Source organism: Typopeltis vanoorti, chromosome 18 (genome assembly GCF_054136105.1).
Source record: "Typopeltis vanoorti isolate ZY-2024b chromosome 18, IOZ_Tvanoo_1.0, whole genome shotgun sequence".
NCBI classification, from domain to species: domain Eukaryota; kingdom Metazoa; phylum Arthropoda; class Arachnida; order Uropygi; family Thelyphonidae; genus Typopeltis; species Typopeltis vanoorti.
The window spans coordinates 80862246-80872234 of NC_143566.1; the positions used below are offsets into that span (position 1 = coordinate 80862246).

At 34.5% G+C, this 9989-nt stretch overlaps 1 protein-coding gene across 2 annotated transcripts in view; it reads right to left on the reverse strand.

Moving 5' to 3' along the window:
• The window catches only part of LOC150096843 (acid-sensing ion channel 1A-like), a 41959-nt gene extending 38184 nt beyond the window's left edge, over positions 1 to 3775 (reverse strand). Inside the window, exon 1 of one of the 2 annotated variants that reach the window (XM_090408150.1) lies at positions 3572 to 3775. The gene's annotated coding sequence lies outside the window, so the exon portion shown is untranslated. Of the gene's footprint in view, positions 1 to 3345 lie in introns of both variants that reach the window. The other variant, XM_090408149.1, reaches the window with a different exon arrangement.
• Between the last annotated feature and the right edge of the window lie 6214 nt (positions 3776 to 9989).

Here is a 9989-nt window from a genome sequence, read left to right on the forward strand (position 1 = left end):
TATCTCACAAAACACATTAAATTGGCATTGTCCGATATGTCTGTACTTTCATCGACTTGCAAGGAAATAAGATTACACTCTTTTAAGTGACCTATGACAGTTTCTTCGATATTATCTGCCATCTCCATGATTATATGCTTCACTGTGTTTTTTGATGGCGTCAGCATATTTACTTGGCTCTTCTGTTTTTTATCACATAGTCGACATGCTAACATTTTCATTGCTGGAACTATTAATTTCTCGGCAACCAGTTATAGCAATTAATTTTCATATTTCATAAGAAGCCATTACAAGGTTTTCAGACTGAGCTCCCTGAGAAAAATTCGAAGACCTAATCTTGTTGGTAGCTATTAGTTAGTTCTCTCTTTTTTACTTATAAAGAAATCTATTGGCTTATTACTGTAGTTGGGATGTTTCAATTCTAAATGTCGCTTCAACTTTGAAGGTCTCATGGATTCATTTGAAAGTGCCACACAACAAATAACACATAATGGTTTGTCATCAGCACCCCTTGATGAAACCGAATCGTTCGTAACCCTCAGAATACTGTGGGGTCCAGTATATCTTCTTTTTTTTGTAAGAGTAGTAGACAACACATCTTGCGGCCATTTGTTAACGCTGTTCTCAGAACTCGTGCCCGGCTGTACGTCACTCGATTGTTCATTAGTGCTAATCGAAAGGTTGCAACCGGCACATTGTTTGTTTGTTGTTTTATTACCCATTTATCCATCGTTAAATGGGTAATGGCAAGCGAGATGAAGAGAGAATGAAATAAATTATTTAGAAACAATTATAATAATTACGGTTATTCAGCCGAACCCACTGGGCAAAGTACACGCAATCAGTAAATACAAAAAAATACGCTCTCTCTCGATGCTTAACTCAAACTGAACAAGCGCAGTGAGTACATGGCGGGCGAGTAAAACAAACGCCAGACCGCCAAATGATTCGGATTGTGGCGCGGTTGCCGCCGCTCAGCCTCGCCATTAATTAGGCTACTTTACCGCGAACAAAGAGACAGTGAAATGGCGACGCGGACGCGGATGGAGTGCGTTTTTGGTCTGTATTAATTAAACTATTTATTAATTAGTTCCGATTAAACGCTATTTACTTGTATTTTAGAGTTTCGGAAAAAAAGAAAACCCAAAATCCAAACACCTAGGTTTTCGAGTGTTTTAAGCGACCCGGCATTTAGCTTTCGTGACCCATAGTTTCCAGTAGAGTAAGTAAACTAGCTATTCTTTATGTAAGTCGTATCTGTATTAGCGTACAATGCTAAATTATTAATGCAATATAAAATGAAATCACCTGCAACATAGCAATGATATTCCATAATTAATTACAAAAAAGTCCTTACCTCAAAAGTAACAGTGAGTTTTAGATTATGAAGTGAATAAAATCTAATTATCTGAAAAATTTCAACAATCGGTTGTTATCTGTCAGAAGGCTGTTTAAATTTGCTAATGGCAGGAAGTAGGGCACAGAAAATTCTTGTTTCGTGATAGTTATATCCGGCTATGTAAGTGTTGTCAGTTCAGGATAAATGTTTCCTGTAGGATAAGAAAATTCATCACATCTATCATGCATGTTAGAACTTCCCAAACATGTATTGTGTTTCGGATATTTTCACCCAACGGACGCCTTGGCCACTGAGTGATTCACAGTTGAATGTTCTGATGGTGTCACATGATTATCTACATCATCTTCTCTTGCCAATAGACGAGCAACAGCACTGTAAGTTTAAATTATGTGCTTAAATTTATGACATAAATCGAATTTAGTTCTGGGCCACATCGATATTTGATTCACCTCTCAATCGGAAGACGTAGGACTAAGTTAACAGCCGAAAGGATTTCTTTGTATGTGTTCAGTGACTCGGCGAAAAAGGGTTTGTATCTGAGCTGTTATCGCTTTCAGTTGCATTAGATTGAATATTTTCAATGCATTCAGTTATGATTGGATATATATGGAACGTGTTTTCACATGGAACATACGAAACAGTTGAAAATCACCACATGATTTTAAATGCATTATGATTTTTCCAGACTTTATAGGTTATTATTTTCACCTGAAAGTTTCTATGACATGATAATTATATAAATTGGAATCACAGTACGCTGGAAAAACATCATACGAATATGCCTAATGTAGGTATTACAGTGTAAACTTGATTGTCCAAGTGTTTAAGGTATTCCCACTTTAAGCAACAGGCTGCTGGTTCATACATACATCGCAAATGTATGTATGTACAGAATGCAAACAAACAGTTCGATTTCGTCTGATTTCTAAGACTTATAACTATAAATCAGAGGACAATTCTAGTTCATTTCCTCAACATTTCTGAAAAATTAATTTTGGAATGGAATACACAGATATCTGTTGTTGTAGTTGTTGTTTTTACAAAAAACAATGGAGATTTTTTGACGAACTGGAAGTTTTCAGTGAAAGATTGTGAGTAAACGCTTGTTGAAGTGATTCAAAGGCGTTGAGAATGAGCATGAAGAATAAGATGAGCATGCTTGCCTTTGTTTAAAAAGGAGTAAATGCTGTTTTATTTTCCATATTTAAGGTAATTTGATAGTGACTGATTATAGATAATCACCATATGACTCTGATCTCATTCAGTTCTACTCGTAAGGTGCAATTCATTCTTTACAATTAGCAGTTTTCCTCCACGAAACGTAGGTTTTTATTCCGAAAAACATACAAACAGGTCTTAAAAACGAGCAATTAATAGACATAATACAATAGCCTGATGGCTATTGCTTTGGCCATCAATCCAAAACAAAAATAACTTGCTAGTAGAAGATTTTATTGTACTAACACTGCTACTGTCCAGAATTGGTTGAAGTCGACCGTGAGGAGAACATAAGGCAGAGGAGATTTGTGTACTGTTCATGTACTAAGAAAATCTTTTCAAGGCCATGTCAGCTCTGCTCGTGCCAGATTAAAATAAAAGTTTTCTGACAACAGATGGAAATTGCAATCATGTGTTCTTTCGATCATCGGAAGTTAAACGGCGAATTTGATGTAGCGGTTTTTTTTTTTTAAGAAACAGTTTAGTTTGGGAGAGAATCATAGACATGTAGTCATCGATTTCTTCCAAGGCAATCACTTATTAATATAAATCTGATATATAATTGCCTATTATCTATTCTCTTTTTATTCCTTAATATTTTGATTACCTTCCAAAAAACTCATAAAAATATTACATATCTTCGAACAGCTAAACATATTGTCCTGTATACCTATTAAAACGAATTCAAAAATTCAGAAGTGTAGGCCTAGCTATGGGATTTTCTTGAAAAAAAAAAAGAAATAAAATAAATACACACGAATACTTACAGAAAGTCAACGTTTCTCCTCTCTGAAAGCAGTGCGGCTTGCAAAATACAAGAATGGTTTACCCATGGTAGCACATGATATTATAAACACAATAATCAAAATCTTTGACAACAAAAGGAAATCACTATCCTTATATTTCTTGATTTAAGACTTCCAACCAACTTACACATAAAGTACTGCTGCTGGGTAAATTATACTCATCTGTAACAAGAGAAATACTACATACCGGATTTGGTAATTATCTGTCAGACAGAACAAAACAGCTATAATCATATCCAGGATAAAGAGATAACACACGGATTTCCGAAGGGTGCAACACTAGCGCCAACACTGTTCGACATATACATAAATTACATCAACAAGAATGACTTCACAAAATCAAATATACTAATAGGCAGATGGTATCGTATTATTAACGCTCCAAAGCAGAACCAGACTAAAACAACTAACGCCAGAATTCTAGAATCGTTCAATTATTCAAATACAAAGTACAAATAAAAACAAGAAACGCTTATCCTACACCACTACTACAAGATGGTCACACCCACCCACACGCCAGGTACTTCCGTAAGATACGACGGAAATGACAACATCAGTCCAAACCTATGCAGACTTCTGCTTCCCTACAGTAAGTAAACTCGCCCAGTTGAGAACACATTTATGAAGGACACTCTGAATGCAACGAAGAATATTAGCGTATACACTAATATTCTATAAAGCATATAAAGATAAACCAAAAAAAGCAAACTGCCGTTGTTCTTTCATAATGTATCACAAATATTCTATTACAAAAGTTTCAAACTGCAATTTCTCTCTTTAGACAATCCAGCAAAACACCCTGCCAAACTTTATTTACTATCAAATCTCCAGAAATTCAACACATGTCAGCAAAACATCGCAACAATTTTTAGTGAGAGTAGAATCACTGCAGATGGCATAAAAAAGCAGTTCGCTGGTGAAGACGCATACCCGATTAACAGGAAATAGAGAGTGTGTCAGTTGGCTAAGAAAGAGAATAAGTATATAATATATAATAAGAATACGAATAAGTCATAAAAATATTCAAAATCAGCTATAAAAACACTTGTAGTACGATCAACCACTATGAAGTTTGTACTAACAATCCAAAGCAGACTCTAACTAAACATACTCTCACACTTTCTATCTTTCTAGAACTAACCATGCTATTAGCGGGGAATGGGGAAAATGACACATTACCTGAGCGCATGCACACGCGCACACACACACACACACACACACACACACACACACACACACACACACACACACACACACACACACACACACACACTCGCGCGCGCGCGCGCGCACGCACACACATTAATAACCTTTATGTAAAAAAACGTAATACATGCAATATTGTCTGTTTTTTTCCTTTTCCCCATGGTAATCTAAAATTATGCTTTATTTTATTTTATTTTTGTCCTTCAGAATTTTAAAATCTTATATTTTTTTCACTGAAAATGACGAACGAAAATCACTACGTAACGTAGGTAGTCACTGTATGATGAAACAGCGAAGACCGGTACTCGTTGTCGCAACCCACTTATGGCGATGACCTAATGCTTCCTTCACCAGATTTTCTGACATACATATACAAGTTTCCTCCCTATCGAATATTACGGAGGGAGAGGCGTTGGAAAAGAATTTTCACATCAGAAATTCTTTAAATATTTATCAATTTACCTCAGGTTGTTCTTGAAATTTTTCCTATACATTTAGTAATCATACTCTTTAAAAATCATCATTGGAGATATCAAAGTTAGAAAAATCAAATTAAACTGAAATTTCATTTTAGTTTACAATTACGTTTCTAAAGATGGAAAAAAAATTAATATAGGCCTGCCGTTTCCAATCTACGAGGAACTATAGGAATTTAAATGGGTATTGCTGCGCCGAACTGGCCACTGCTATTATTCCAATTTCTTCTTATTATATGAAAACTCGACCAACCATTAATCAATATGCATACACGGTCCAACTCCAAATTTCATTCCATCCACCTCTCTTCTTAAGAACAATCTCCATTATGTTTTTCCCACCGTGTTTCATCCTTCAAATCTTTATCAAACATATTAGTAGATTATTTCTTTCTCAGTAATCACTTACCTATACATGACGCTGCTGTGTTACAGGTCTTGTAAACATTTGTGTTCGATCAACAATAAATAATAAATAAAATAAACCGAAGCTGCTAACAATAGCTTTAATGGCTATGCCCCATCAGAATCGCTAATTTCTCCTCAATGTTTAAATTCTTTCTTATTTCATATAAGTAGAAAATAGGTACACGTTGTATGTTGTTAAAATGCATCAAGAATTAATACCACAAAGGTGTCACAATATTGGTGTAACTCTATCCGTTATGTAAGAAGCAGACCTCGTCAACTCTAATACCTCATAACATCATCATAATGTTCAGCTTAAGAAGTTGCTTGCCTTTTCAGAAATATATGAAGTATGTCTTGTTTAAACTTACTAAAAAGTTCCATTTGGAGGAGTATTCGATATTAGTCAAACCCGTGTTTCTTGATGGATGTACCATTGTACCGAAATTTTATTACACACGAGATGGCTCCAATATATTTTCAGATTGATAATACTGCAAAAGAATAAACGTAGTACCTCTGTAGTTTGACAATCTTTATTCGGAATATTTATATGAATATAATGACAAGTTTCATGTGTTTGCTCCTGAGCACTGAAAAAAAGGCAGTTCAGTTTTTGTTGATTATTTTTGCTTCGTGTAAAAATTAAATACCTTTTAAATACGTTTTCGTTATCTCATTGCACCTTTCAGTGCAGAATGATGTTTAACGAACTAAACTAATTATTAACGTCAAATACGAGAATTGAGAATGCAGTCTTCATTAATCTTAGGCATTTATAACAATTTTTGTTCCTATATCTTATTTTGCACACGTATCTACCTCAAATAAATGCATTCAATTTTATTAAAGAAATCATTGTTATTTTACATTTCTTCTCAAAGTGTTCGAAGTTTTGATAACAGGTCTTTGAACATTTTTGACCTCAACAAACTAGCAACGTTTCAGTGGTACCTTGAGTTAGGAAACAAAATAAAAAGTTTTAAATGGATCTTACATGGATGAGACAGTATATAGAATTTTTTGTGACTAAAACAATCTCTGATGATAACGATTACCCTCATGGAGGATTGTCATGCAAGAAAAAATCAATGTCTTCTTTTTGTACAGTGGCTGCACACATCGTATTCTCTGCATCATCCAAAGAATCAGTAGTAAGAACTTCTCCCATTGGTTATAGTTTTTCAAACCTCATTTAATTCTAATATATGAACTGCTTCTGATTGCCACTCAAATACACGAGCATACAATATGCAATCATAACCATAAATGTGCTGGTATCATCTCATGGGTTTTCGTGCATTTTAACACAAAAGCTTAACACAAAACTGGATAAAAACTCGCTATTTAATTTTAATGACATTGCATATGATTACGTAAAGCATCATTCACAAATGGCGTACTCCACTAGAGGGCTCCTTTCGTCGGAGTTTTACAATTAGCTGACTCATTCTCAGATGGCTGTGTATTCACTGGATAATCTTATAATACATGTAGTGAGAATGTGTAAATAAAAGTAAGTAAAAAAAAAAAATAGGCACATTCAAAATGCACTGTTATGAAATTTATCAGTAAACAAACACCGTTGATATTTAAAACAACTTCTAGCAATTAGCAGTCCATTTTTAATAACGTGTGGTACAAGCAGTTTCCAAACTTATTTGGCTTACCCTCCCCTATATCTGATATATATAAAAGAAAATCATTTAAAAATCGGATCAGCAGTTCTCGAGTTTTAAGTAAACAAACAGATAGATACAGAAACTAATTTGCGTTTTATTATGCATCTAGTAGAGATTTTTGAAGTTTGGAAATGGAAATAAGATACCTTGTATTAAGATTAATAAGAACTATTTATTGAAATCAAGAAAAGAAACATAAATTGCACGTAAACATAGGACAAGTGGAAGCTAAAAATTTCATAACACTATTAAAATTAAGAAATCAAACATAAATTGCGCATATGTAAAACTCGGACATAAAATAGTAAATAACTATTAGTAATATTAAAAACAATCCTAATGAGAAGGATGAGCCTCGTGTGCCTGCTACCAGTTTATTAATATTTGGCTCTATATTTGTCAGCAGCATTCTTAAATCACCCCGATCAACTATGTGCAGTCGCTTTGTTTGTTTTTTTAGTTAAAAGATTTATAACCGCACTGTACCCACATTCCACTAAATATGATGATGGAAATGCGATTAAATACTTTTTACTGCAGCCCACAATACAGGATGAAGTGCGGGCATCCGCTATTGCAACCAGAACTGTTGATGCCCGGTTTTGAATTTTAATTTCAATTCCTAATTTGTTGCTACTTTTATGAGTTCTTATAATTGTAAATATTCTTCAGGGTTTGTACTTCGGGTATTTTGTACAATCGGGTATTTTCCTTTCAAGAATAGCTTTAAATAGTTGGTTGAAATCACAATGGAGAGCCTCCAATTGCTGACAATAGCTGAGCACTTTTTCATTAAATTTTTCCACTGTTCACATATTTGGAAACTGGCTGAATTCTTCTCGTCCTAAGTTTCGTTTGTAGAGGACAAGTTTTAACACAAACACAGAAATAAGAACTTTTGTTTTTATTCAATTTAGCTCATCTCTTTGGAGTGGTAGATTTGTTTCAGTAAATTTGTTAAACAAGTCGGTCAAATAAGCTATGTCACTTTTGAAATTAATCAAGTTGGCTTGTAAAGACTCATCTCTGTTTTCTAAAAACTGTAGCGCAGAGTCAAATAGTTTATAAGATCTATTCAAACAGGCAATCTTGAATAACCAACGGAATTCTGTATGGAGCAGCAATGGATTGAATTCTTCATCGTTTTCAGTACAAATTTGTTCAAAACGATCTGTCATTCAATGAATGACTTCTGATTTTGTTGGCTGCTGTAATTACATAATGTAATGACCTGTGTTGCTAAATGCCTGGATGATCAGGTATTTGACAACTAAATATTGACAATGAATCACACAGTGTAGAATACATTTTGCACCGTCTCTTTGTAATATGCCATAAACCCGCGATAGGGCACTGCCATTTCTGGAGCTCCATCGGTAGCAACTGACAAGATATTATTCACAGGGATTTCTTTTTCTTTAAAAAACTCTTACAATGCATACAATATCGATTCTCCTTTAGTTAGCAAATTTTTAGGAAATAATAATTCTTGGAAATTTTTTCTTCTTTTATGTATCGTATATATGCTAAAAGTAAGGCTTCATTTCCTGCTGAAGTGGACTCATCAAGTTGTATATAAAGAGAGTTTGGTCGTTTATAAATACTCTCCTAATGAGACTGCAACATCCTGGGCCATTTCATCCATTCGTTGCACTGTATTATTGTTCAAAGGAATTTTCTTGATCATATCAGAGGCTACCTTGTGCAGTGAAGTCCGTCTGACTTCACTTACAGCTGGTAGGATTAGTTCTTCATGCGGATTTCCCAATTTAGCAATCAGTAAGGAAATGCTGAAAGAGGCGCGCAGCCCATCATCATCTAGTTTGGATGCTGCTGAAAATATACCTGCCAATGGTGGTTGTTTCAAAAATGTTTCTTAAGTGCTTAAACATACGATAAATTCTTCTGTTTTTTTATCAGCGTGAACTTTTCTCAAATATTCTTCTTGTCTTGAGGGCTTCATTGATTCATTTAAAAAATACCTTTTGGCAAATCGGACACATTGGTAATGTTTTGTTTGTAGGTGACTGAATAAAGCCGTATTTCATATATTCGATACGATATTGTCTACATTTCTTCTTGGGTTCAGCCATGATATTATCTGTAAAAAATATTAAATTTGCAAAACTGCTAGAATGCAATTTATCATGTACCTAAACCAAATTATTTTTACTTGAAAATGTATAAAAATACTCACGTGAAACCTGATGTTTCACTTAAGTATGGATTATACACTAAAATGTGTATGCCTTACATAAAATTGCTAACTGCTTGTCACACAATTCAGAAAAAATCCAAGCCTGATTTCATACGTCTCATGTATTTATGGTATTATACAGTGAACAAGTCATAACATGCACATGTTCCCGGTGATATGTACTGGACATGTAAAATCCCGATTACTTGAAAGTGTCTGCCCACCAACTCTTTGCTTATTAAGACCTGTCATCGGACTTCAACGCCGATCAGCTCTAACTTGCATTACACGTTTTCTTGGAAAATAAAGCAAACGTTACGTTATACAAAAGTAGTAGCGTACAAATTCTTGACGATAAATTTTTTCAGCAACAATTTTTGTCCTTTATGCTTTCTTAAATTATTTAAATTCAACGCTACCTTTTGCTCATGAGGCCACTACCGTCCTCCTGGATCATTTCAGCGCCCCCAGAGGGTACCGCCTACTTTGGGAACCACTGGTTTAAAGAAAGCTCCCGAAGGATTACTGCATGGAGATCGTTGTTCTAATTTAAATCGAAACATTTGTAAATTCTTAAAGAAAACTGAGGCAATTGTAATGCTTTGCAGATGTAACTTTTGGTTTTTAATAAAATAT